Raw genomic sequence first — 25,977 nt, 5'->3', positions numbered from 1 at the left:
ACTTAGTTGAAATGGGTCGTTTATGACCTAACTTAGGTGAAATGGATCATTTAAGAGCTAGTTTAGGTGAAATGGGTCATTTTGGAGCTAACCTAGGTGAAATGGGTCATTTTGGAGCTAACCTAGGTGAAATGGGTCATTTTAAAGCTAACATAGGTAAAATGGATCATTTACGAGCTAATCTACTAAAATGGGTCATTTTAGAGCTAACTTGGATAAATTGGATCACTTGTAAGCTAACTAAGGTAAAATGAGTCATATTAGAGCTAACTTAGGTAAAATGGATCGTTTATGAGCTAACTAAGTTAATTATGCAATTTTTGACATAAGTAAGCTTATTAAGTCACTTTGAAGGAAAGGAAGCTAACTCTAGGTCATTATGGTAAGCATATTGGAGGAAATAAAGCTAAGTCTAAGTCTAGAGAAACTTACCGTGATCAGGGAGGTGTAGGAGCGGGCTGGCTCGTGCCGGTAGCTGGAGAAGGATCGTGCGATGCGTTTCTGGAGTTAAGCTGCACCAAAGATCATTTCCAATGTCTCGTTAGCATTATGACACTCAAATGTTAAGACTAGCAAGTAATGTCCATTCAAATTAAACTCACCGTGCTCCCAGGAGCAATCACTGGCATTGGCGGAGAAGTCTGACCGAACTTCTCGCACACAGACTGCACATTTGGTTTGCACAACAGAGTCATACTAGTTAGTAATGAGACTCAAATGTTAAGACTAGCAAGTAATTTGCAGAAGAAACTTAACACAAGGAGCTCATACATGGCCCTTGCCTGCATGTCATTCCGTGCCCTCTCCTCCTCCAACATCTTTGTCGTTCTCTCCTCCAACTCCCGCTGCCTCTCCGCCGCCTCCGCCAGAAGTTTCTCCGTTCTATCTCTCTCACTCTGTATAGCAGCCTGCAACACCACTCACATGACCATTTGTAATCATTGATGGAAGCGCACACAATGTAATGGAGAAAGATAGCTGAGTACGTATAACTAACCTTGATGGCGAGTTGGACTGGCCGTTCACGAGGCCTTATCTCAGGAGCGGAGCTTGACTGGCGCGCCTTGATCTCCGGGAGAGTGCTAGGACAACGGATAAGTCCATCTCCCATGGCTATGGAGCCATGGGACCTCCCGCCACCAGATATCATCAGCAACTCTGTATCAATGGGACCCTGGCTCGGGTTAAAGTCCTCCCCTTTCCTCGCCTTCCCCTGATCTCTATATTGCACGAGATTTTCGTGGGCGGAGATGTTGGTGAAGTTCTTTGGATCATCGAGGTCAGACGCAGAGAATGCCTTGACTTTCTTGTAAGAGCTAGTGTGGGCCATGGCATACAGGTCGTACACCTCTGGCACCTTATCCGCCTTATTGTAGCGTGCCTGAAAGAGAGAAACAAAGTAAATTAGTAATTAAAGGGCTAAAGCTAGCATGATGAATGAATTGAATGAATCATGAAGCAAACCACATACCCAGTTCCGCCCATACTGAAATAAGTTGGAGCTGCCTTGGTGGTGTGGCACACCTTCCATTTGGGCACGTTTGTCCTTGGCCTCGTTGTGGGTGGCCAGCCATTCTTTTGAGCACCACCCATCGACCAACACCTCCCAACAATCCATCCGATCCGCACACCATCTCTGAGGGGCCTAAGTTAGCAAATAGAAACTTCAGCGCTACGGTTATGAATTACTAAATAAAGGAATTAAGTACAAGGCCTTAAGAATTACCTTCATGTACTGCTCCTTACTCAAGAACTTATCGCGGCACTCCTGCTTGGACTTCTTGATACCACGGTCGGCGTAGTAGTCTCGAACAGACTGCACCCGAGCCTCATGCCGTAAGTTCTGAAGTAGGCGCTTGCACTCCTTGTGGATAACATCTGCCGCCTCCTTCTCGTATCCCTCCTCACACCTGTAGAATGTCTGCAATCAAATGAGACAATATTGACTAGTACAATTAATAACTAGCTAGTTGAAGATTTTTAATTGTGTAAAGGAGAAATTACCCAGAACTTTCTGATCACCATGTCTGCCCTCGTCTTGCACAAGACACCGTCGAAAATCTCACCCGGCGGGGCCGGGGCAGCCAAGTAGTGCTCCCAACTCAATCCAACCTCTGGAAGCCGACCCTCACCAGGCAACGTGACAAACCCCGGAAAGTTTTGCCGAATCAGAACTCCAAGGATGGAGTTGGGCCGGCGGACACTTTCATGGTGGTCCCAACCCCTGCAGCATGACAAGGCCAACGCATTAGTTATTTGAAGAAATGTGACATCGCCGGCACGGATGGGAGCCGTGTAGCACCATGCTGGTAGACGTTGCCCCCCTCCTCCCCCTCCTCCTCAAGACTAGTCGGCTCCCCGCCATCATCAGCATGGCCACTCGGCTCCCCGCCATCATCAGCATGGCCACTCGGCTCCTCAGGCTGACCCGACCAAGTACCCCATCCAGACGTGTGCTCCTCCGGGGTCTCGTGGGCCCAACTCTCGTGGGCCGAAGGCCCGTCGACCCGAGGCTCCTGGGCCAAAGACCCGTGGACCGGAGGCTCATGGACCGGAGTCCGTGTAGCCTCCTCCTCAGACGAGTCCACCCTAGCAGTCATGTGCTCGGGTGAAATAGCTGGGGGCAGCGGCGAGGAAGGCTCCGTAAGAGCCACCCTACCTCCTCTCCCGCGACCACGTGCTCCACCTCGGCCCTTCTTCTTACCTCGTCCCCTGCTGGGCACCGCGGTCGACGAAGAAGGGCCCGGCAGTGTCGCCATACTGTCCAGCAACGCTCGGCGGAGAGGTGCGTGTGGAATGGAAGACCTCACACTACGCGCCGACGAAGAAGGGGCCTCGGCGTGCTCCCGACCAGCGCCCACCATCTGTTAACACCTGCCATGACAAAGAATAAACGAAATTAGTACAACATGAAAAAAAGTACCGACATGAATAATAATATGTATATCACTGAAGTATATCACAAAATCGAAAAATATATGACCTAACTAATAATTCACAAATATATGACCTCGTCGGCCTCTTCAAGGCCAAAGAACACCTTTTCGGGAGGTGTCGGGGGTCGGGGTGCCGTGTCGGGGTCAGGGTCGGGGTCTCGGGGTCGGGGTGTCGGGTCGGGGTGCCTTGTCGGTGTCGGGGTCGGGGTATCGGGTCAGGCTCGGGGTCGGGGTCTCGGGGTCAGGGTGTCGGTGTCGGGGTCGGGGTGTCGGGTCGAGGTGCCGTGTCGGGGTCGGGGTCGGGGTCTCGGGGTCAGGGTGTCGGGTCGGGGTGCCGTGTCGGTGTCGGTGTCGGGGTGTCGGGTCAGGCTAGGGGTCGGGGTGTCGGTGTCGGGGTCGGGGTCGGGGTCGGGGTCTCCGGGTGTCGGGTCAGGCTCGGGGTCGGGGTGTCGATGTCGGTGTCGGGGTCGGGGTGTGGGGGTCGGGGTCTCGGGGTCGGGGTGTCGGTGTCGGGGTCGGGGTCGGGGTGTCGGGGTCGGGGTCTCGGGGTCGGGGTGTCGTGCCGGGGTGCCGGGTCGGGGTCTTTTTTTCCTTTTCTTCTTCTTCCTCTTCTTCCTTTTCTTCCTTTTCTTCCTTTTTTTTCCTTCTTCTTCTTCTTCTTCTTCTTCCTCCTTTCCTTTTTCCTCTTCTTCTTCTCCTCCTCTCCTGTTTTTTCTTCTTCTTCTTCTTCCTCTTCTTCTTTTTTCTTCTCCTCCTCCTCTTCTTCTTCTTCCTTTCCTTTTTCCTCTTCTTCTTCTTCTGCTCCTCTCCTGTTTTTTTCTTCTTCTTCTTCCTCTTCTTCTTTTTTCTTCTCCTCCTCCTCTTCTTCTTCTTCCTTTCCTTTTTCCTCTTCTTCTTCTCCTCCTCTCTTGTTTTTTTCTTCTTCTTCTTCTTCTTCCTCTTCTTATTTTTTCTTCTCCTCCTCCTCCTCTTCTTCTTCCTTTCCTTTTTCCTCTTTTTCTTCTCCTCCTCTCCTGTTTTTTCTTCTTCTTCTTTTTCTTTCCTAAAACTGAACTAAACCTAAATCTAATCTAAACATAAACCTAAAACTAAAAAAACAGAAACAAAAAGGAAAAAACTAAATATAAACTTCAAACTAAACTAAAACTAAACCTAAACCTAAACCTAAACCTAAAACTAAAACTAAAACTAAATCTAAACTAAACATAAACCTAAAACGAAAAAACAGAAAAAAAAAGGAGAGGTAGAGCTCACCTGGGCTGGTGGAGGAGGTGGCCGGTGGAGGAGGGGGGCGTGGCGGCCTGGGGCGGCGGCGCCGGTCCCAGGGCGGTGGGGCGCGGGGGGCTGGGGCCCCGGGGGGCCGGGGCGCGGCGGCGCCGACACGCCAGGGCGGCGGGGGCGACGGGGCGGGCGGCCGGTGGAGCGGCGGCGCCCGGGGCCTTGGGGCGTGGGGGGGCCGGGTCGCCGGGGGGCCTCGGCGCGGCGGCGCCGAGACGGGGCGGGGGGCCGGGGCGACGGGGCGGGCGGCCGGTGGAGCGGTGGCGCCCGGGGCGGTGGGGCGCGGGGGGGGGGGGGGGGGGGGGGGGCGGGTCGCCGGGGGGCCTGGGCGCGGTGGCGCCGAGCCGGGGCGACGGGGCGGGGGGACAGTGGGGCGGCTGGGCGGTGGTGCGACCGGGCGGCGACGAGTGGTGGGGGCGGCGGCGCGCGTGTGTGGGAGGGAAACAGAGAGAGGGGGTGGGGCGCGCCGGCCGTTAGGTACGTTCAATCTTTGCCGTCCGCCACCTTTGTCGTCCGCTAATGTGCGCTTTGCCGTCCGCTAGCGGACGGCAAATAGGGGGGCCGTTAAGTATTTTTTAACCAGCTCCTCAGTGGGGGCCCCCTCCCTCTTTGCCGTCCGCTAGCGGACGGCAAAGAACAGGCTGATGGCAAAGGCTTTCTTTGCCATCAGCCTGTTCTTTGCCGTCTGCTTTCAGGTAGCTGATGGCAAAGAGCTTATTTGCCGTCCGCTAGCAGACGTCAAAGAGCTGGCAGATGGCAAAGTAGCTAATTCCAGTAGTGGCTGGCAGATGCAAGTCGAAGTTCTTCATCACCGCAGCAGATCGCCACCACCCTCCACCGCTGTTTCTGCAAACACCAACAGCCGGCTGAGAGGTTGAGCATGGCTTAGGCGGTGATTGGAGCGATGGGCACCATCCTGCCCAAGCTAGCCGGCCTAATCACAAAGAGTACAACCTTCGGAGGGGTGTGAGGGGCGAGATCATGTTCCTCCAAGCCGAGATGGAGAGCATGGAAACAGCTCTCCTCAGGATATCTGAGGCGCCAATCGACCAGCAACCGGACAATCAAGTAAGTCAAGGTTAGGGCCAAGGCTATGAGGGACTTGTCATATGACCTGGAACATAGCATTGACAAGTTCATGGTGCGCATCGAATCCCATGGCCGACCAGAGAAGTCCCATAGCTTCAGGAATTTCATTGATAAGAGCCTCAGCCTGCTGACTAAGGGCAAGATTCGCCACAAGATTGGCATCGATATCAAAGACATCAAGAGCCGCATCAAGGAGGTCAGTGAGCAGCGTAATAGGTGTAGAAATTGATAGGAGGAAGTGTATCACCCTCGTTCAAGGGCCGCATGTATTTATAGATTGATGGGGCTTATCCCATAGGCGCATACATCTGTTTGAATTACATTCTTGGAGAACAAGAGAGGTAGAAATAGAATCTATTCAACTACCTACAGAAGATAGAAACATAACAGAAAGATACATGCGTAACGCCTAGAGATATAGCTGCGAATATTAACTTTAACACGCACCATAATCACAACTTGGCTAAGTTGAGATTACGCTTGAATTCTTGAAAGCTCCGTGTAGGCAAAGCCTTTGTGAAGCCATCTGCAACTTGATCTTTTGAATAAATAAACCGAATGTCCAACTTCTTGTTAGCAACACGCTCTCTAACAAAGTGGAAATCTATCTCAATGTTTTTGGTTCTGGCATGAAAAACAAGATTTGCAGAAAGGTATGTGGCTCCCAAATTATCACACCAAATACAAGGAACTTATACCAGTGGCACTCCAAGTTCCTTTAGCATGGACTGTACCCATTAGCTAGAGCTTTATACTCAGCCTCTGTACTAGACCGAGAGACTGTGACTTGTTTCTTAGCACACCATGATATTACATTTTGACCAACACATATTGCAAAGCCACCTGTTGACCTTCTGTCATCTGGGTCTCCAGCCTAATCAGTATTAGTGAAAGCACTGACAAGAGTAGACTGAGATTTACTGAATGGTAAACCAACACTTACTGTATTCTTCACATACCTCAGAATACGCTTTGCAGCAGACCAATGTAAGGTGGTAGGTGCATGTAGAAACTGACAAACTTTGTTCACAGCAAAAGAGATATCAGGTCTAGTAAGGGTTAAATACTGAAGTGCACCAATCATACTCCTGATTGAGTGCCATCTTCCTGACTTGGATGTTCTCCTTCATGCAAAGATAGTTTTTCTGAACTAGATAACAGAGTTGGAGAGGGTTTACAATTCTGCATGCCAACTCTTTTCAAAAGATCAGTTGCGTATTTTTCTTGAGAGAGGACTATACCATTATCAGTTTTCTTGACTTCAATCCCTAAGAAGAAACTCAGATCTCCCAAGTCCTTGAGAGCAAACTCTGAGCCCAAGTCCTTCAGAAGTGCTATCACTGCTTCACTGGACGAGCTGGTGACAATAATATCATCAACATATATGAGCATGAACATTGTGATATTAGACCTATTGTAAATAAACAATGAGGTATCTGACTTGGATGAAACAAAACCAATATTTTGCAATTTTGCACTCAATCATGAGTACCACGCTCTCGGGGCCTGCTTCAGACCATACAGAGCTTTATCAAGATTGGACACATGTAAAGGTGCATGCTTGCTTTCAACCCAGGTGGTTGTTTCATGTAAACCTCCTCTTCCAGAATACCATGTAAAAATGCATTCTGTACATCAAATTTCCTTAAGCACCAATTCCCAGAGACATCAATAGACAACACAAGCCTGATAGTAGCAGCCTTGACAACAGGACTAAACGTGTCCTCATAATCTATCCCTTATCTCTGTTTGAAACCTTTAGCTACTAACCTAGCCTTATACCGGTCAATAGTGCCATTAGACATTCTTTTAACTTTGTATACCCATTTGCAATCTATCAAATTTTTACCTTGACCCGGTGGAACCAAGTGCCAAGTCTCATTCTTCCTCAAGGCCTTGTATTCTTCTTCCATGGCTTTTCTCCACTTAGCATCATTCAGCGCCCCTTCAACAGAATGTGGTACATCAGTAGAACATGTCAGCCCGAATTTAAGAATATTTTTGTAATTGACAGGATTAATTTTTCCTGTTTGTAGACGTGTACCAAGACGTGTAGAACGCGCTACAGGAGTTGGCGCTGCAGAAGATCCGCCCAATCCGCCTGGGTGTGCAGGGCTGGTAGAGGCGGATCCCGAGGGCGATCCACCGTCGGGTGCACCAGGCGCGTCAGGCGAATCTGCGCTGGCCCGGTCGCTGTCGTGAGCCCGACCGCTGTCGGGGGCCCGGTCGCTGTAAGCGGCCCGCCGGACTACGCCGCGCGTGGCGGGCGATGATTGACCTGAAGGTGGGTCCATGCGCACTGGGCGGCGCGTTCGTGGCCCGCCTCGTGAGGGAGGCGCTGTCACTGCGACGCGCGCGTGACTCCGAGGTGGCCTGCTGCTGCAGGCGATCCTCTTGGGTCTGGAGCCTGCTGATCCTGACGCAGTTGCAGGCGCAGGTGAATCTCCCTCGTGTCCAGCGCCCATGTCCGGTTCCGCTGCATGAAATATTGGCTGTTGTACAGCTTCGTTTTCAGCAGTTTCTGGATCGTTTTTGTGCCACAAATGCCTGTATCATCTGCATCACCAGGATACTATGTTGTATGGTTATGAGGGTTAGTCATGTGATCATCAAAAATACCATTACGCCCTTGATCTAAACCGGAAAGAGAACTAGGAAGAAGAAGGATTTGTTTTTGTAGGAGAGCTCCGGCATTGGGATGGGGACCTTGAAACGGAAAAACGGTCTCATCGAACACAACATCCCTGGATATGTAAACTCTTCCAGTTTACTCATCTAAGCACTTGAACCCTTTATGTTGTGGACTATAACCAATGAAAACACATTGTTTTGAGCGAAAGGAAAGTTTTCTGGTGTTGTAGGGTCGAAGATTGGGCCAACATGCACACCCAAAAACTCGAAGGGAGGCATAGTTTGGTTTTGTTTACGAAAGCCGTTCTGTAGGTGTTTGGTAGTTGATGACACGGCTTGGAAGAATATTAATGAGATGTGTGGCAGTGAGGAAGGCTTCATCCTAGAATTTTCATGGCATGGAAGCGTTTGCAAGTAGAGAAAGTCCAACTTTAACAATATGGCGATGCGTGCGTTCAGCGGAGCCATTCTGTTGGTGTGCGTGTGGACAAGAAACATGATGGGAAATTCCCAATTTTTGGAAGAAAGAGTTTAGTTTCTTGTACTCGCCACCTAGTCCGATTGGACTGTGATAATTTTGCTATCAAACTTTCGTTCAACAAGAACTTGGAAATTTTGGAAAACTTGAAACACATCAGACTTATGTTTAATAAGATAGATCCATGTATACTTGCTATAATCATCAATGAAGCTTACATAGTATTTGTGTCGACCAACAGAAGTGGGTGCTTGCCCCCATACATCAGAAAAATGAGTTCTAATGGTTTAGAAGAAACACTAGTTGACACGGGATATGGGAGTTGATTACTTTTTGCTTTTTGACATGAATCACCCACTGTTTCACTACTAGGCTCACCAACAACCGGGAGTTTATTTTTCCTAAGCACTCATTGAACAATAGCAAAAGAAGGATGTCCTAGACGATCGTGCCACCTTGCCGAAGATAATTGGGTGACACCAAAAGCTTGTTTATTTGAGCTCCTAAAGCGAGGGATCAACGGATAGAGCCCTCCAACGCATCTACCTCTGTAGAGCACCTTCCTCTTTGCCAGATCCTTAATCAAAAAGAAGAAGGGGTAAAACTCAAGTAATACATGATTGTCTAGAGCAATGCGATGTACAGAAAGAAGGTATTTTTGAGCATTAGGAGCATGAAGGATATTTTTAAGATGAATAGGATGGCTAGGGGTTTTGATAATTGATTGACCAACATGATTTATTCTCATACCTGATCCATCTGGACCATGGATTTGGTCGTGGCCCCGATACTTTTCACGGGTCATCAACTTCTCCAACTCTCCTGTGAGGTGGTTAGTTGCGCCGCTGTCGACATACTAGTTAGTGTCAACACGATACTGAGCCGCAGCAGCAACTTTTTCTTCTTGAGCGTCATCATCGAAGCGGTACCAGCAGTCCCTTGTGCTGTGACCGATCTTGCTACAGATCTAGCACTGGATCAGATCATTGTTGGCCTTGTTGCTGCTGGACGAGCCACCACCTGGACGAGCACCCTTGTTGTTGTTGTAGAAGGGGCGCCCGCCGGTGGTCTGCTTCTTCTTGTAGCCACCGCCGCCACCTCCTTGCTTCTGTTCTCTCCCCCTGCCATAGCCACGAGGGGGAGCTCCGCCATGACTGGCAGAGTTTGCAGAAGATTTGATGCCCACATCATGGCCTCCTGTGAGCAGCTCGACTCGCTGATCGAAGTTGCACACTTGGGAATAGACTGCATCGATGGTGATCAGCTCGGTGCGGGTGTCTAGGGCCGAGACCAGAGGGTTGTAGTCGAGGTCCAGCCCCACCAGCAGGAAAGAGACGAGTTCATCCTCATCTAGTGGCTTCCCCGCGGCAGCAAGCTCGTCGGCATATCCACGCATTCGGGAGAAGTACACCGGTGCAGATTGGTTGCCCTTTTTGGCATTGGACAGGGAGATCCGAAGATTATTAATACGTGAGCGTGATTGAGAAGCAAACATATTACCCAATGATGTCCAGAGTGCTTGTGTCGTCCTGATAGAAACAACCGAGACCAAAGGGTTGTAGTCGAGGTCCAGCCCCACCAGCAGGAAAGAGACGAGTTCATCCTCATCTAGTGGCTTCCCCGCGGCAGCAAGCTCGTCGGCATATCCACGCATCCGGGAGAAGTACACCGGTGCAGATTGGTTGCCCTTTTTGGCATTGGACAGGGAGATCCCAAGATTATTAATACGTGAGCGTGATTGAGAAGCAAACATATTACCCAATGATGTCCAGAGTGCTTGTGCCGTCCTGATAGAAACAACCGAGACCAGCACCTCCTTTGACAGGTTGTTCATGAGGTGCCCAAGGACCTGCTGGTCCTGATGCATCTAGGATTCATACGCCGGGTTGATGACGACTTGGTCCTTGCCCTCCTTGCCCTTCACGGTCAGCATCTTCTCTGGTTCGGCAATGGTGCCATCCAGATAGCCGTAAAGGCCCGCCCCAAGGAAGTGCGGCAGGATCCGCGCCTTCCACAGGAGATAGTTCTCGCATGTAAGCTTCTCTGTGACCTGGGATCCAAGGCCAGAGAGAGTTGGGGTGGAGGAGGAGGACGACATGGTTTTTCTGTGGGGAGGTCGATCTAGGCTTCTGCGGTTTAGGACGAGAAGGAAGAGGATGCTCTGATTACCATGTAGAAATTGATAGGAGGAAGCGTATCACCCTCGTTGGAGGGCGGTGTGTATTTATAGATTGATGGGGCTTATCCCATAGGCGCATACATCTGTTTGAATTACATTCTTGGAGAACAAGAGAGGTAGAGATAGAATCTATTCAACTACCTACGGAAGATAGAAACATAACAGAAAGATACATGCGTAACGCCTAGAGATATAGCTGCGAATATTATCTTCAACAATAGGTACAAGATTGACAGTGTGGCTGCTGCCAAACCACCTGGTCCAACGGTTCATACCCTTCGCCTGAAAGCCTTGTATACAAAGGTGACGGCGCTTGTTGGCATTGAAGAGAAGAGGCTAGAGGTAGTCGAGATGCTAACAAAGGGAGACGAGGTTTCCGAGAAACAACTGAAGGTGGTCTCCATTGTTGGATCTGGTGGATTAGGCAAGACAACCCTGGCTAATGCAGTCTATGAGAAGCTGAAAGTGCAAGAAGATAACCAAGAACGGCAATTTGATTGTTCAACCTTTATTTCCGTGTCTCTTAATCCTAACATGGAGCAGATTTTCAAGAGCTTGCTCCATCAACTTCACAAGCAGAGCATCCAAAACACCAGTGAGGCATCGTGGGGTGAAGAACAGCTCATCTGTGAAATAAGAATATTTCTTGAAAACAAGAGGTACGTATGTGCATATGCCCCCTCCCTCCGAAATGTTTCAGCCATGGATGTTAAAAGGAAACTGCAATAGTGCAGAACTAAGTTTTCTATTTCCTTTGCCATTTAAGTTACACTTAATTAAGTAGCTCAATTCTTCTCAATGTATGAGAACTTAAATAGCCTTATAATATATGTGTTTTGGTATTAATTGAAGGTACATGATTGTTATTCATGACATATGGGATACGTCTGTGTGGGAAAACATCAAATTTGCGTTGATTGAGAATGAATATGGAAGCAGAGTAATCACAACAACTCACATCCTTGATGTTGCCCAGCAAGCTGATGGTGTCTATCGGCTGAATCCTCTTTCTGCTGTGGACTCAAGAAAGTTGTTCTATCAAAGAATATATGATATGGGGGACAGGTCACCACCTAATCAATTGTTTGAAGTATCTGAGAACATTCTAAAAAATGTGGGGGTGTGCTGCTAGCTATACTTACGATAGGTAGCTTGTTGTCCAACAAAAAGGGAAGAGCACATACACTTGAGTGTTGGTCCAAGGTGTCAGGGCTAGACAATAGTCATGATGATGTGAAGAACATGAGAAGGATATTATATGTCAGTTACTCTAACCTACCTCCACACTAGAAGACTTTTTTACTGCATCTTAGTCTATACCCAGAGGATTATGAGATTGAAACAGAACAGCAGATATGGAAATGGGTGGGAGAAGGTTTTGTGAAAAAAGAACAGGGGAAGAGCTTGTATGAAGTAGGAGGCGATTACTTGGATGAGCTCATTAATAAAAGCTTGGTCCAACCTGTAAAATTTGACAATGCAAATAAAATGTGCTCTTGTCGTATACACGATATGGTGCGTGACCTCATCATTTCCTTATCAAATGAGGAGAATTTCCTGACAACAATAGGTGGTCAGCAACCAGAGTATCTACCAAGTAAGATCCGCCGATTTTCTGTCCAGACCTGCATTCGAGAAGTTGCTAATCAGCTGTCAACCATGGGCTTGACCCATGTGAGGTCACTTACTGTGGCTAGACCAGCTTTCAGTTTGTTGCCAACACTTTCAGGTTTCCCAGTCCTACGTGTATTCGATTTAAGTTACCGCAGGGAAGTGGACAATAATAATTGGAAGGATATATGAAGTTTGTTTCACTTGAGGTATCTGAGTTTAATGGGTACATCTATCACCAGGATCCGAAAAGTTACTGGGAATCTGCGATTTCTACAACTGCTGGACATTAGGTACACTAATATAGAAGAAGAGCTCCGGTCAACCTTTATTGAACTAACCCAACTGTTGTTATTCTACGTGGCTGATAGCATCACTTGTGCAATGCCTAGGTGGATGTGCTCCATGTCTTTCCTCTTCTCTCCAAATATTGCACTTGAAACACTGGGAGAAGAGGGCATTCAAGTACTTGGGAACATAGCATCTCTCAATGAACTGTACATCCAAGTGGAGAAACCAACACAGGGTGGAGATAAACGGTTGTTCCTTGAAGATGCTTATCCATTTCGGTGTCTAAAGAGGTTTACTATCAAGGGTGACACCATGGAGTTGAAGTTTGCATGGGTAGCCATGCAAAGTCTACATACCCTCCTGTTAGTTTTATATAATGTGCATGACACATTGCTTCAGTTTGGTGATCTTGTACTTGGTATAGAGAATCTCTCTTTGCTTGAACATATTGTTGTCGAGTTCCCCTTCAACAAAGAAGACACTGAGACTCAAAAGGTGAAATATGCTGTTCAGAAAGAGGTCAAGATGAATCAAAACAGGCCCATACTAACATTCACAGAAAAACAAGGTGAAGTTGACGCAAGTACTTGTTCACACTTTCGAGCAACATGTATTACATTTGTGTATATTTCTAAACCGTATATGCAATTAGTGGAAGTATACGTTTGCCTATATTCTTTTTAACCTTATATAATTTTATCGTATTATGATACTTATTTATGCATTTGAAACACTAGTAATACTATTCATCACCAAGGGTTCAGTTATTCTTCACCCGAGCTAATCTTATGATAGTTTCAAAAGAAAATTACATTTGGTATACAAACAATTACATTCATATTGATTCAATATGCAAATTTGGCATAAAAAACAAAAATATAGGTCATAAGACCAGCGGGGGCGAGGTGCTTTGGCGATGTGAGCGGCATGCGCGAGCACCAGCGACGAGGCCTACTTGCTGTGGTCATGCCCACCAAGTGCGTCGCGGGGGCAAGTGTTTGGTTGCAATAGATCGTAGAGCAGTCACAATGATGTTCTAGACGTTATGTCGAGTCTTTGGTTCTTGCGCATGTCGCGCTCCTTGCGACGGCATCTTGCCGCCGGTGATTGCACGGCCCGAGAGGACCGGCCAATCACCGTCGGGGAGGTGTTGTGGCAAGGTGGGTGCACCCTGCGTGCTCTGGGCATCCCCGCACGCGCCATGGGTGCTGTGGCCGTGCCCCCTGAACTCGTGCGCTTATCTGTCCTTGTTGTCTGTTTATTATTCGAAGTTGTTCTTGGCTATTCTTTGTTATGCATTGCACCAGCACTAGAAACCCTCTTCTTATTTCATTTTTTTCCGTTGGCGACATCCCTGGACATCATCCACTCCCTCCACAGCCAAGTCCAGAACATGGACATGACTTCGTACACCCAGAACTCCATCTTGAGGGAGATCTATAAAAATGGTTCAGATTTGCTATTTCACATCTAGATGTGAAATAGTTATCTTACATCTAAGTTGTCCACCACAAGATCAAGGCTGTAAAGTTCGTGCAAAATCTGTTGATGCGGCGTTGTTTTGTCCCTTGCGTCGATGTCTGTGTCCTGCATCGCGTGTCCCTCCCGGGGCTGTCTCTGTCCATTGTATGGGCCTGCTATCCCCTCTGAAGTGCTTGTGTTTTTTTTCAAACCGATGTGTAGAATTGAAAGAGTCTCACTCATCCGATACCATCTCTTTGTGGACTATTTTAATCTTTTTTTTCTCTATTGATGTATTGATTTTCTTAAGTCTAGGGTTGTATATTAGTATTTTTTTCTGTTTTTTGTTTTTGTTTTGAGTTGTTTGTGTGCTTACAGAGGTGTAAGTGGAGAATGGACGAGACGCCAACTTTCCCTTTTTGTTTTGAGTGTTTTTGCGTTTTTCTATGCATTTTCGTAACGGGTTTGCTATTTTAACATCTACTCCCTCCGTTCCTAAATATAAGTCTTTCTAGATATTCCACCAAGTGACTACATACGAAGCAAAATGATTGAATCTACACTCTAAAATATGTCTACATACATCCGTATTCTGTATTCCATTTAAAATGTTTAAAAAGACTTACAGGGAGTAGATGTGAATGTGAAATAGTTACATCACATCTAACTTTTAACTACACGATTTAGACATCAAGATTCGTGTTCTTTGGTCTTTTTTGTTGTTGTTTGGTGTTGTCTCTGCATGCGTCGCTCGCGAGAGGGGTTCTCATCGTAGCGTTTAGCCCGTTGTTTCCTTTATAACAGCCCTCGTACCTTTGCCTCGGCGTGGGTTGTAGCCACAAGCAAACATTTTTTATTTTTTTATTTTTATTTTTTTGCTTTTTCCTTCTTTTTCTTAAATTTGTAAAGTTTTTGATTCATGAAATTATTTATTTTATTTTTCCATTTTTCCATTTTATTTTTTAAATTAATGTTTTTTTACTTCGTTGTCAATTGACTGTCCACAATCAAAGATGATGTCTTTTTTCTTGTTCAGTTACAAGTCCATTCTCAACTTGCAATCGGGGCCTGGCCTTCTTTTGTCCCAGTTGCAATCCCAACCTTGAATCGTAATCGGGGCCCGAATTTTTTGTCCCAGCTGCGAGTCCATTCTCGACTCGCAACTCAAGGCTGGCCTTTTTTGTCCCAGTAGCAAGTTCACCCTCGACTCACAACTGGAGCCTCATATTTTTTAGTCCCAATTGTCAGTCCACCATCGGCTCGCAACTGAGGGCCCAACCTTTTTTGTCCCATTGCAAGTCCATCATCGACTCACAACTGTAGCCTGGCCTTTTTTTCTCCAGTTGATAGTCCAACCTCAACTCACAATTGGGTTCAACCTTTTTCGTCCCAGTTGCAAGTCTACCGTTGACTCGCAAGTGGACCCAACCTTTTTTGTCCTAGTTTCAAGTCCACCATTTAACTCGCAACTAGGGTTTAACTTTTTTTTTCTCAGTTGCAAGTCCACCCTCGGCTCGCAACTAGGACCCAACCTTTTTTGCCCTAATTGCAAGTCTACCCTTGACTTGCACCTGGAGCGCGACCTTTTGTCTCAATTGCAAGTCCAATCTTGACTCGTAACTAGGGCCCAACCTATTTTTGTGCTAGTTTCAAGTCCACCCTCAACTCACAACTCGGGTCTGACCTTTTTGTCCAGTTGCAAGTCCACACTTGACTCGCAACTACGTCCAAACTTTTTTCCCTAGTTGCAAGTCCACCCTCGACTCGCAAGTAGAGCCTGACCATTTTTTGTCCCAGTTGCAAGTCCATCCTTGACTCGCAATTATGAGCCAAATTTTACTTCCAGTTGCAAGTTCATTGTGACTCGCAACTAGGGTCTGACCTTTTTTGTCTCAGTTGCAACCCCATCCTCGACTCGCAATTGGGGTCCAACCTTTTTTTGTCCCAGTTGCAAGTTTATCCTCGACTCGCAACTAGGGCCGACCATTTTCTGCCCCAGTTGCAAGTCCACCCTCGACTTGTAACCGGAACCTGACTATTTTTGTCCCAGTTGCAAGTCCACCTTTGACTCGCAACTGGGGCCCAACCTTTTTTTGTCCTAGTTGCAATCACACTCTCAGCTCGTAACTGGGAAACGACATTTTTTGTCCTAGTTGCAAGTCCAACTGTATCCCTGACATACAATTTGTGGGGCATCTGTCTGATCATCAAGATTTTTTAAGAATTACGAACTTAAAAACACTTTTCCCAAATTTTTGTTTTAAAATTATTGTTTTTAAGAATCATGATCTTTTTCCAAATTTGAATTCTTATAATTAATATAATTGTGGTGTCTCTCTTTTCCAAATTTATTTTTTCAGATGATATTACAAATTTTTGACTTCACCAAAATTTTCATAAACCGGTTGGTTTTTTGAAAAAATTACATCCAAACGTCGGAATAATTTTTTGTGCTTACGAGTTATTTTTACAACATGCTTCTATTTTTAAAGAACTATTTGAAAAGCATCACTGCTTGTTCTTGTCTCTGTTCCTCTTGTCTGTAGTTTTGTATTTCATGATTCCAAAATTTTCTGTTACAGAATAGTGAAGTATCATGATATGCATGCAGTCTCAATGGCCCTTTTTATGGAGTACAACTTATTGCAAGTATTCATATGTGTGTGGTGAGAGGAAGTAACAATTTGAAGGATCTTTTCTGCTCTCTTTTTTTAATCAATTTTTGTACTTGATGCTTCCGATACAATGTCAAGTTGCACATATATCCAATCAATTGGTGATGCAATTTCCACATCATGACTGGATCATTACTGATTTTATTGCTGCCCAGTCCGTTGATACTAGTGCAATGTTTTTCTATTTTGTAAGTACAAAGCATCTGCAGTTTTTCTTTTCAGTAAACAAAGCATCTGCAGTTTCTTTTTTGAGGAAATTTCATGTGTAAGTTTTTCATTTCATAAGCTTTTTCCCACAAGCCCAGGCCCATAAAAGAGCAACAATCACCAATAAGGCAAAACTTATTGAGCGTTTTGTTTGGTTTTTTATGCACAACCCCAACAAGTATAACGACCACAAGGCCCATGGCAGGCCATGCCATGTCTGAGAGGTGCGTTGTTTGTCACTGCAGCGTCGCGGTGGGCTGAAGCGGGAGTCACAGAAAATAAGACGTGAAACAAGATCGATACAACAGAGACAAACAAACAAAGTGCCCACAAAAATTGATGACATCATATTTAGATGTGAGATATTATCTCACATCTAGATGTGACATAGACGGACCCAAAATGGTTTGTGAGGTTGAGGAGCCACAATCTGAACATGTTTATACTAAACCTTTATGCTTATTTTAAACTCATTTTTATCATATCACATTCAGAGCTAATATAGTTTTAATAACTTATGACAACATGATGTGATAACTTTGTTAAATATTAATAACAAACTCATGTTACATTTGTAATGTTCGTCGTTTAAAATATGCATCCACTGTGCACAATCTAATCGTGTTTGTAATATAAGTGACATTAGATAGTTTTGACACATTACACCTTAAAGATTTAAATCCAATCCCATATATGAGATAAAATAAGAACAAAAAATATAGTCTTGAATGTTTTCATGGATTCATTGGTGATACTTGCATAAATAGAGTTTATACATTTTTGGTATGAATTTATGGTCTCGAAAATATCCAGATAATGATGTCTTGATTATGATTAGGCTTCTTGAATAGTAAATTCTAGAATAAGAATTTTTAATAAAATCAACAGGACTGTCCTTTCCTAGGTAATTTTTGCCATTATGGCACCCACCTATCAAAGGATAAATCCAAAAATGGTTTGTGAGGCTGAGAAGCCACAATTTGAACATGTTTATACTAAACATTTATGCTTATTTTTAACTCATTTTTATCATATCACATTCAGAGCTAATATAGTTTTAATAACTTATGACAACATGATGTGATAACATTGTTAAATATTAATAACAAACTCATGTTACATTTGTAATGTTCGTCGTTTAAAATATGCATCCACTGTGCACAATCTAATCATGTTTGTAATATAATTGACATTAGATAGTTTTGACACATTTCACCTTAAAGATTTAAATCCAATCCCATATATGAGAGAAAATAAGAACAAAAAATACAGTCTTGAATGTTTTCATGGATTCATTGGTGATACTTGCATAAATACAGTTTATACATTTTTGGTATGAATTTATGTCCCGAAAATATCCTGATAGTGATGTCTAGATTGTGATTAGGCATCGTGAATAGAAAATTCTACAATAAGAATCTTTAATAAAAACAACAGGACTGTCCTTTCCTTGGTAATTTTTGCCATTATGGCAACCACCCATCAAAGGATAAATTCAAAAATACAAATGAGAGGTAAAACTTCTTTTTTAGGGATTTTATTAAAAAAGGTTTATCCAACCGTTCCGACTTTGTATAAAATATATATAATCGATAGAATTAAAGTTGTCTTCTGGGCAAACAAGTTTCTTAGGGGTTCTGTCACTATTATTTCATAGACGATATGGTTAATTACATGACTGATACTTTGAGGAGCTTACGACTATAACGACATTCTGAGGGTACCTACAATTGCAGGATGCCTCCATTGACCAGTGGAGTACTATCATGCGAAAAACCCTGGAAGAAAAAACATCTTACTGCCATTACGGCCACTACCTCACGAAAGCTTAAGACAGAACAAGAGACCTTACACATCGTACAAAAAGGTTCACAGGACTAACACTAGTAGAAAACATGGCTTTGGTTGGGGCCTGGCCAGCCCATTAGTCCCGGTTCAGTCACGAACCGGGACCCATGGGGGGCATACGTCCCGGTTCGTGCGCCCATGGGGCCGGCCGGGCCTTGTGGGGCATTTGACCCGGTTCGTCTAGACCCTTCTGTCCCGGTTCGAGGGCCCGATGCCCAGAACTTTTTTGCATGCACGCATTCCACCATGGCATGGAACATGGTTTCTTCACTACGACAATAGAGTTTGCAAATATTCCCTCCGCCCCAAAATAACTGTAGCTGACTTAGTATGGCACATTAGGTAACTTCCACAAACTCGAAATTTCTAACTTGTGTAATGATGCACGGAGTAGTCTACAGAGTACTCTGCCTTCAACCTCGAATTGTGTTCAAAGAGACAAGCTTGTTGTAATATGGTATACTAGTATGGGCCACAGATCGGACCTTGGTTCCTGTAATATACTACAGCCCAGGCCCCAATCCCTCTCTCTCGCTCTCTCGCTTTCTAGAAAGTATGAAAACACTTCGTTTCAATAATGCCTGCTACATTTCTGATACGAAGACTATTTGCTAGTTTTTTCTAATATCTGACTTTGATCCAAAACTGTCATATAGAAGTGGAGGTGATGTCGCATAATCACTCAGATGTCGATCTGTTTAGAATGAGAAATCTTGACACATCTAACATGCCCCTTCTTATCCATGTAAGTTTAATGGGTTATTTCCTGAATTAAATACCACTGCTCCAGTTGTGCCCATCCAACGCTAACAGCTAGTCAGCCACTGGCTCGCTTCACCCCATTTTGTCTTATAAGAACTTTATGGTTTATATCGACAACATTTCATCATATTAATTTTGTATTAAATCTCTTCAATTGTCACACCTAATAATAATTAATAAAGTGGCTGCATGCATCGCCCAGATGCAGAGGCCGGGGGTCATCCTCCTTTTCTAAAAAAAAGACATGCAAATTAATTGTGTGTTACGATATACAATACAGTACTACAAGTCTGGTCGTTACCTTTTCTTCGTGTTTTCTTTGTCTCTTTATGTTTTTCCATATATACTCACCTTTTGTTGCACATTTGTTTACTCTGCCATTGGGTTTCAACAAAAAATTACCTTGAAATTGTTTTCTGATAGTAAGCAGGCTCTTTATTGCTCAATGTCCCAATTACACCTTTGATTGAATAACATTAATCAGGAAAGAAATTCATGACTTACATCATAGCAACAAGCAGAAACAATGCTAAGAGCTTCTTTGTTACTCACTATAAAGTAATACAAGAGCGTTTAGATCATTATTTTAGTGATGTAAACGCTCTTATATTTCTTTACAGAGGGAGTACACAAGTGTGGAGCAAATTTTGCCTCACGGTTAATATGAAGAAGCTTGAAACCCTGAAAGGATCAGCTCAAAATTTTCAGTTCGTTCAGAATGTGGACCTTCCTTCTGATCGAGCACCCCTGCCCTGCTAGTATGCCACAGGAAGAGTAAGGTGGAGCAATCAGTTTGAACAATGGCTTGCTGAAAATTTCTGTTGAGAGCTGCTTCTATTTCCCTCTCTGGCAGTCAAGAGTTCGCTGATAAATGTATCCACCACTAGCAGCTGCCTGATACAGCCTTCCTCCATAAGACCCTGACACTTTCTCGCCAGACATAACCGGACCCAGCAGTTCGGTTTGCAACATCAAGAGAACCATCAATGTTAATAATCTTCCAGGCTTGGGGAGAAGGCGTCCAGCGTGTCGGCCGGCCTACAGAACTTGATGCCGAAATAGGGAGCTCAAGATTGGGGACACCAGTTCATCCACAAGCAGTAAAGATCTGATATGTTCATACTCCTCTCCATGCACAAATCTATTTCTGCTTAACAAATGCGCCAGAGTAGTGTGATCATATAAGCCTTATCATCTTTGGAAATTGCATCGTCCATAGTGAAATCACTAGCCCAAGTGACTGGATGCAGCCTTGGCAACTTGAGCCCTCTCTCTGTTCCACAGTACTAGTATGAGCCTTAGATCGGACCTTGGGTTCTGTAGTATACTACAGCCCAAGCCCCAATCTCTCTCTCTCTCTCTCTCTCTCTCTCTCTCTCTCTCTCTCTCTCTCTCTCTCTCTCTCGCGCGCGTGCGCGCGTGCACACACACACACACACACACTTTCTATAAAGCATGAAAACACTTCTTTTTAATAATGTCTGCTGTATTTTTCTGATACCAAGACTGTCTGCCACATTATTTCATCTCCAGTTTTGATGGAAAACTTCCTAACTCATATAAAATCGGAGGTGATGTGGCATAATCACTCAGTTGTCAATCTGTTTACCAATGTAAATATTAGAATATGAAATCGTGGCACATCTAAGATCGGAAAATGCTCCTTTTGTATCTTAATTCTGTAAAACAGGAGAGACTCTCTTTCTATTATGATTTACTCGACCATTTTCGGGTAAAAATAGGGTTAGAATTTAAAAATGTGTGAGCGCTTGAAACGAAGGCTGGGGGTATTCTTTTTATGAATGTGTAGACTGCACTTTGACAGCAGACACGTTAGAAACAGACAAAACAGTAAGATTCCCGCATACTTTAACTCCTCATATGAGGACGGCTGATTCAGATCTGAGCTTCATCTTGCTTTCACAGTGCTCATCTGTTGACTCCGAGCTCACACGCAGGCTTCTAAGGATGCTCTAGGTAATCACCATCTCCCCCTTGAGAAAAAATTCTCCTGATATTGTAAATTGGGTGCTTTCGCATATGCTCTTCTCGCATGATCTGTAGCTTGTTAACTTAAGAAACTGTTGTGGCTGCTGCTTCTTAATCATGTTTAGGATGCTGTTAAGTTCCAGCATGATATGTAATTGTTGTTAGGCTGTCATGTGACGACTATCTTGAAATCATTGCTTTCTCAACCTATTCATTTACCACTCATATTTTTCTTTCTTTCGGATTGCTGTATATCTGCTCTGAAACTGAAGACCAAGGTCCATAATTTCCCCATCAGCTTTTCGAAAAGTCAATTTCCCCATCAGTACGCTCACTACTTCACTCTCCAACTCTCTCTCTCTCTCAATTCAAGACAGGTCTCCATCCCCACTTCTTTCTCCTTTCATTGAGGTCTGTCTGTTTGACTTCATTCTGAATTTCTAACGAAGTTTTGACTTCATGCTCCTGACTAATCATGTTGCTGTTCTTTAGGCAATGTAGTGCAAGACGAAGTTCTTCATCAACGCAGCAGATCGCCACCACCGTCTTCCCTCTGCTGCTTCCGCAAACACCATCGGCCGGCTGAGAGGCTGAGCTATAGCGCAGGCCGGGCATGGCCCAGGCGGTGATTGGAGCGATGGGCACCCTCCTGCCCAAGCTGGCCGACCTAATCACCAAGGAGTACAACCTTCAGAGGGGTGTCAGGGGCGAGATCATGTTCCTCAAAGCCGAGATGGAGAGCATGGAGACCTCTGTCCTCAGGATTTCTGAGGCTCCAATCGACCAGCCACCGGACATCCAAGTCAAGCTTTGGGCCAAGGCTGTGAGGGACTTGTCATATGGCCTGGAAGATAGCATCGACAAGTTCATGGTGCGCATCGAAACCGATGGCCGACCAGATAAGTCCCATAACTTCAGGAATTTCATTGATAAGAGCCTTAGCCTGTTGACCAAGGGCAAGATTCGCCACAAGATCAGCATCGATATCAAAGACATCAAGAGCCGCATCAAGGAGGTCAGTGACAGGCGTGATAGGTACAAGGTTGACAATGTGGCTGCTGCCAAGCTCGTCGGTCCAGCTATTGACACCCTTCGCCTAGCAGCCTTGTATAGAAAGGCCAAGGAGCTCGTTGGCACTGACGAGAAGAGCGTTGAGGTAATCAAGATGCTGACGGAGGGAGATGAGAGGTTTCGGAGAAATGTCTAAAGGTGGTCTCTATTGTTGGATTTGGTGGATTGGGCAAGACAACCCTTGCCAATGCAGTGTATAAGAAGCTCAGAGTGCAAATCAGTATTCAAAAGCAAAATTTGCAATTCTATTGTGCGGCCTTTGTTTCCGTGTATCTTAATCCTAATATGAAGCATATTTTCAAGAGCATGCTCCATCAACTTGACAAGTAGATGTACCAGAACATTAATGAAGCATCATGGGGCGAGCAACAACTCATCAGTGAGATAAGAACATTCCTTGAAAACAAGAGGTACGTTTGTGAATATTTGTTCCTCAATGTTCCGTATATGGATGCCACAAGGAAATTACAATAGTGCAGACCTATCAAGTTTTTATTTTCTTTGCCATTTAAGTTGGTAAGCTTTGGGAGTCAGCATAGCTCAAATGGTTCGGGGAGTGGATGTACAAACCCAACACCTGAGTTCAAATCCTCACGGAGGCGAATTTGGGTTCCTATTTGTTCTTGAGGACCATGCTTTCCTTCTACTCATGCATTTATCCTTGAGGACTAGGCTTGGTGTGTAACCAAGATTTAAAAATCTTAGTACTCATGCTTAAAAAGGCTGTATGCATCGTCCCTAGTTGGTGTAGAGGCCGGCGAAGTAAAATTATCCCCCAGTTTTAATTCGTCGAAGAAAAGTTGGTAAGCTTTATTACACAGCTCAATTCTGCCCAATTAATGTATGACAACTCTTATGTAATATATGTATTTTGGTATCAATTGAAGGTACTTGATAATGGATACGGAAGTATGCATTGATTGAGAATGGATACAGAAGTAGAGTAATCACAACAACTCGTGTTCTTGATGTTTCCCTGCAAGCTGGTGGTGTATATCGGCTGAAACCTCTTTCTGTTGTCAACTCAAGAAAGTTGTTCTATCAAATAATATATGAGATGGAGAACAAGTCACAACCTAATCAATTGGTTGAAGTATCTTAGAGAATTTTAAAAAGATGTGGGGGAGTTCCGCTAGCTATCCTTGCGATAGGTAGCTTGCTGTCTAGTGAAAAGGGAAGAGCACATACACATGAGTATTGGTCCAAGGTGTACAAATCCATCAGTTTGGGGCTAGACAATAATCATGATGATGTGAAGGAGATGAGGAGAATATTATCTGTAAGTTACTCTGGCCTACCTCCACACCTAAAGACTTGCTTACTGCATCTTGGTTTGTATCCAGAGGATTATGAGATTGAAGCAGAACAACTGATTTGGAAATGGGTTGGAAGGTTTTGTGAAAAAAGAACAAGGGAGGAGCTTATATGAAGTAGGAGAGGATTACTTGAAGGAGCTAGTTAATATAAACTTGGTCCAGCCTTCATATTTAAATAGCCTTCATCGTGTGCATGATATGGTTCGTGACTTCATCACTTATTTGTCACATGAGGAGAATTTTCTAACAACACCAGATTTTCAGCAATTAGAGTATCTACCAAGTAAGATACGCCGATTGTCCTTGCAGACCAGGAATGAAGAAGTTGGTAATCAGCTGGCAACCGTGAGCTTGTCCCACGTGAGTTCACTTACTGTGTTTACTCCAGCTTTTAGTTTGCTGCCAGCACTCTTGTGTTTCCCAGTCCTGCGTGTATTAGATTTAGCTGAATGTGAAGTGTATAATACCCATTGGAATGATATATGCAATTTGTTTCACTTGAGATATTTGAATTTAAGGGGTACATCTATCACTAATATCCCGAAAGAGATCGGGAATCTACAATTTCTGCAAGTGCTGGACATAAGGTCTAGCAAAATAGAAGAAGAGCTGCCGTCAACGTTTGCTCAACTAACACAATTGTTGTTAATCCACATGCTTAATAGCATCACTTATGCAGTGCCAAGATGGATGTGCTCCATGTCTTACCTGTTCTTCCTAAGTATCACACTGAAAACATTAGGAGAGGAGGACCTTCAAGTTCTCGGGAGCATATATAGTGTCTCTCTCTGAACTGGTCATACAAGTGGAGAAACCTACACAAGGCAGAGAAAACGGTTGAACACTGGCATTGCTTATCCATTTTTATGTCTAAAGATGTTCAGTGTCAAGAGTGACACCATGGAGTTGAGGTTTGGACGAGGAGCCATGCAAAGTCTCCAAACCCTCAAATTAGATTTTCAGGATGTGGAGGACACATTATTCCAGTTTGGTGATTTTGCATTGGGTTTAGAGAACCTTCCGTCGCTTGAGGATGTTTGTGTTACATTCAGTGAAGATACAAACGAGAAGATTAGTAGTGTGGAAAATGCTTTGAGGAAAGAGATAGATATGAATCAAAACAAGCCTAGATTGAGAGTTACAGATATGGGACGCCTCATGGCAACTACCATAATTCACACTGTCAAACAGTATATAGTTATTTTTTTACTTGCTAATTTTTGTACCTTATATACAATCTGTAAAAGTATTTTCTTGTTTCTCTTCTTAACCATGTAAAGTTTCATATTAGTACCTTTTCCCAATTATTTATGCATTTCAAATACTAGTTTTTGATAGGTTTACCTCATTTGCATCCATTATTCTGATACTAAAACTCTGTTGGGATCAATGTTTTTAATAGAGGGGTATGACATTCTACGTTTGGCGCTATGTTGAAGCTATAGCATGCTAAATGGTGCTAAATTGTGAAGGATGCGTTTAGCGTGATGCCTCTCCAAACACTAGTGCTGAGATAGCAAGCTATTTAAAGTATGGCTGGGAACTGTTGGCTTGCACCATGGGTGGTAAACAGGATTTGGGGGAATTACCAGCATGCCGGTAGTTTCTACGAGGGTACTATGAGCTCAGTACTACCTCTTAGTAAGGGGCTATAAATTAAGAGCTGTTTTACGGTGATTGGGTTAGTACTCGGAGTACTTAGCAGTACTTACAAGTCTGATCTCGTCTGATTTTTATTAGCCGTCAGATCTTGCGGGGAATTTTAATTGATAAATTTAATATGTTAATTGCGATAAGAGCATAATGGTCCAGGGGAAATATCTTTTCTTGTACCGATCACCTGAGGCCCAGATCCATGTCTGGTCGATCCAGTTCAGAATGCTCCTCCGATCTATTCATCGCCGCTCGCCGCTCCTGACCTTTTCCGTCCTCGACCTGCCCGGCGAGAGGAATAAATTCATCGTCCTCGTCCTCCACCCAACCAACCCTAGCCCCCCACGCCATCACCGAAGAAGAAGAAGGCCGGATCTGCGCCGGCTTAATCGGCGGCGACGGCGGCGGGCGATCCCATCTCTTCGCGCATACCATCCTTAAGGTATGAATTCGGCTTGGCGTTCTGCTTGTTCTCTTGGCCGTTGCGCCCCTCCACCGTGCA

At 44.7% G+C, this 25,977-nt stretch overlaps 2 pseudogenes; both read left to right on the top strand.

Annotated features, from left to right (window-relative positions):
* Positions 1–5,094: 5,094 nt before the first annotated feature.
* On the top strand, positions 5,095–14,340 carry LOC123056145 (disease resistance protein RGA5-like; annotated as a pseudogene).
* A 7,708-nt stretch (positions 14,341–22,048) lies between these two features.
* LOC123056144 (uncharacterized) lies at positions 22,049–25,310 on the top strand (annotated as a pseudogene).
* The last annotated feature ends 667 nt before the right edge of the window (positions 25,311–25,977 follow it).

The sequence above is a fragment of the Triticum aestivum genome, chromosome 2D, assembly GCF_018294505.1.
Source record: "Triticum aestivum cultivar Chinese Spring chromosome 2D, IWGSC CS RefSeq v2.1, whole genome shotgun sequence".
In the NCBI taxonomy this organism is placed as follows: domain Eukaryota; kingdom Viridiplantae; phylum Streptophyta; class Magnoliopsida; order Poales; family Poaceae; genus Triticum; species Triticum aestivum.
This window is presented reverse-complemented; position numbering and strand designations above follow the sequence as displayed.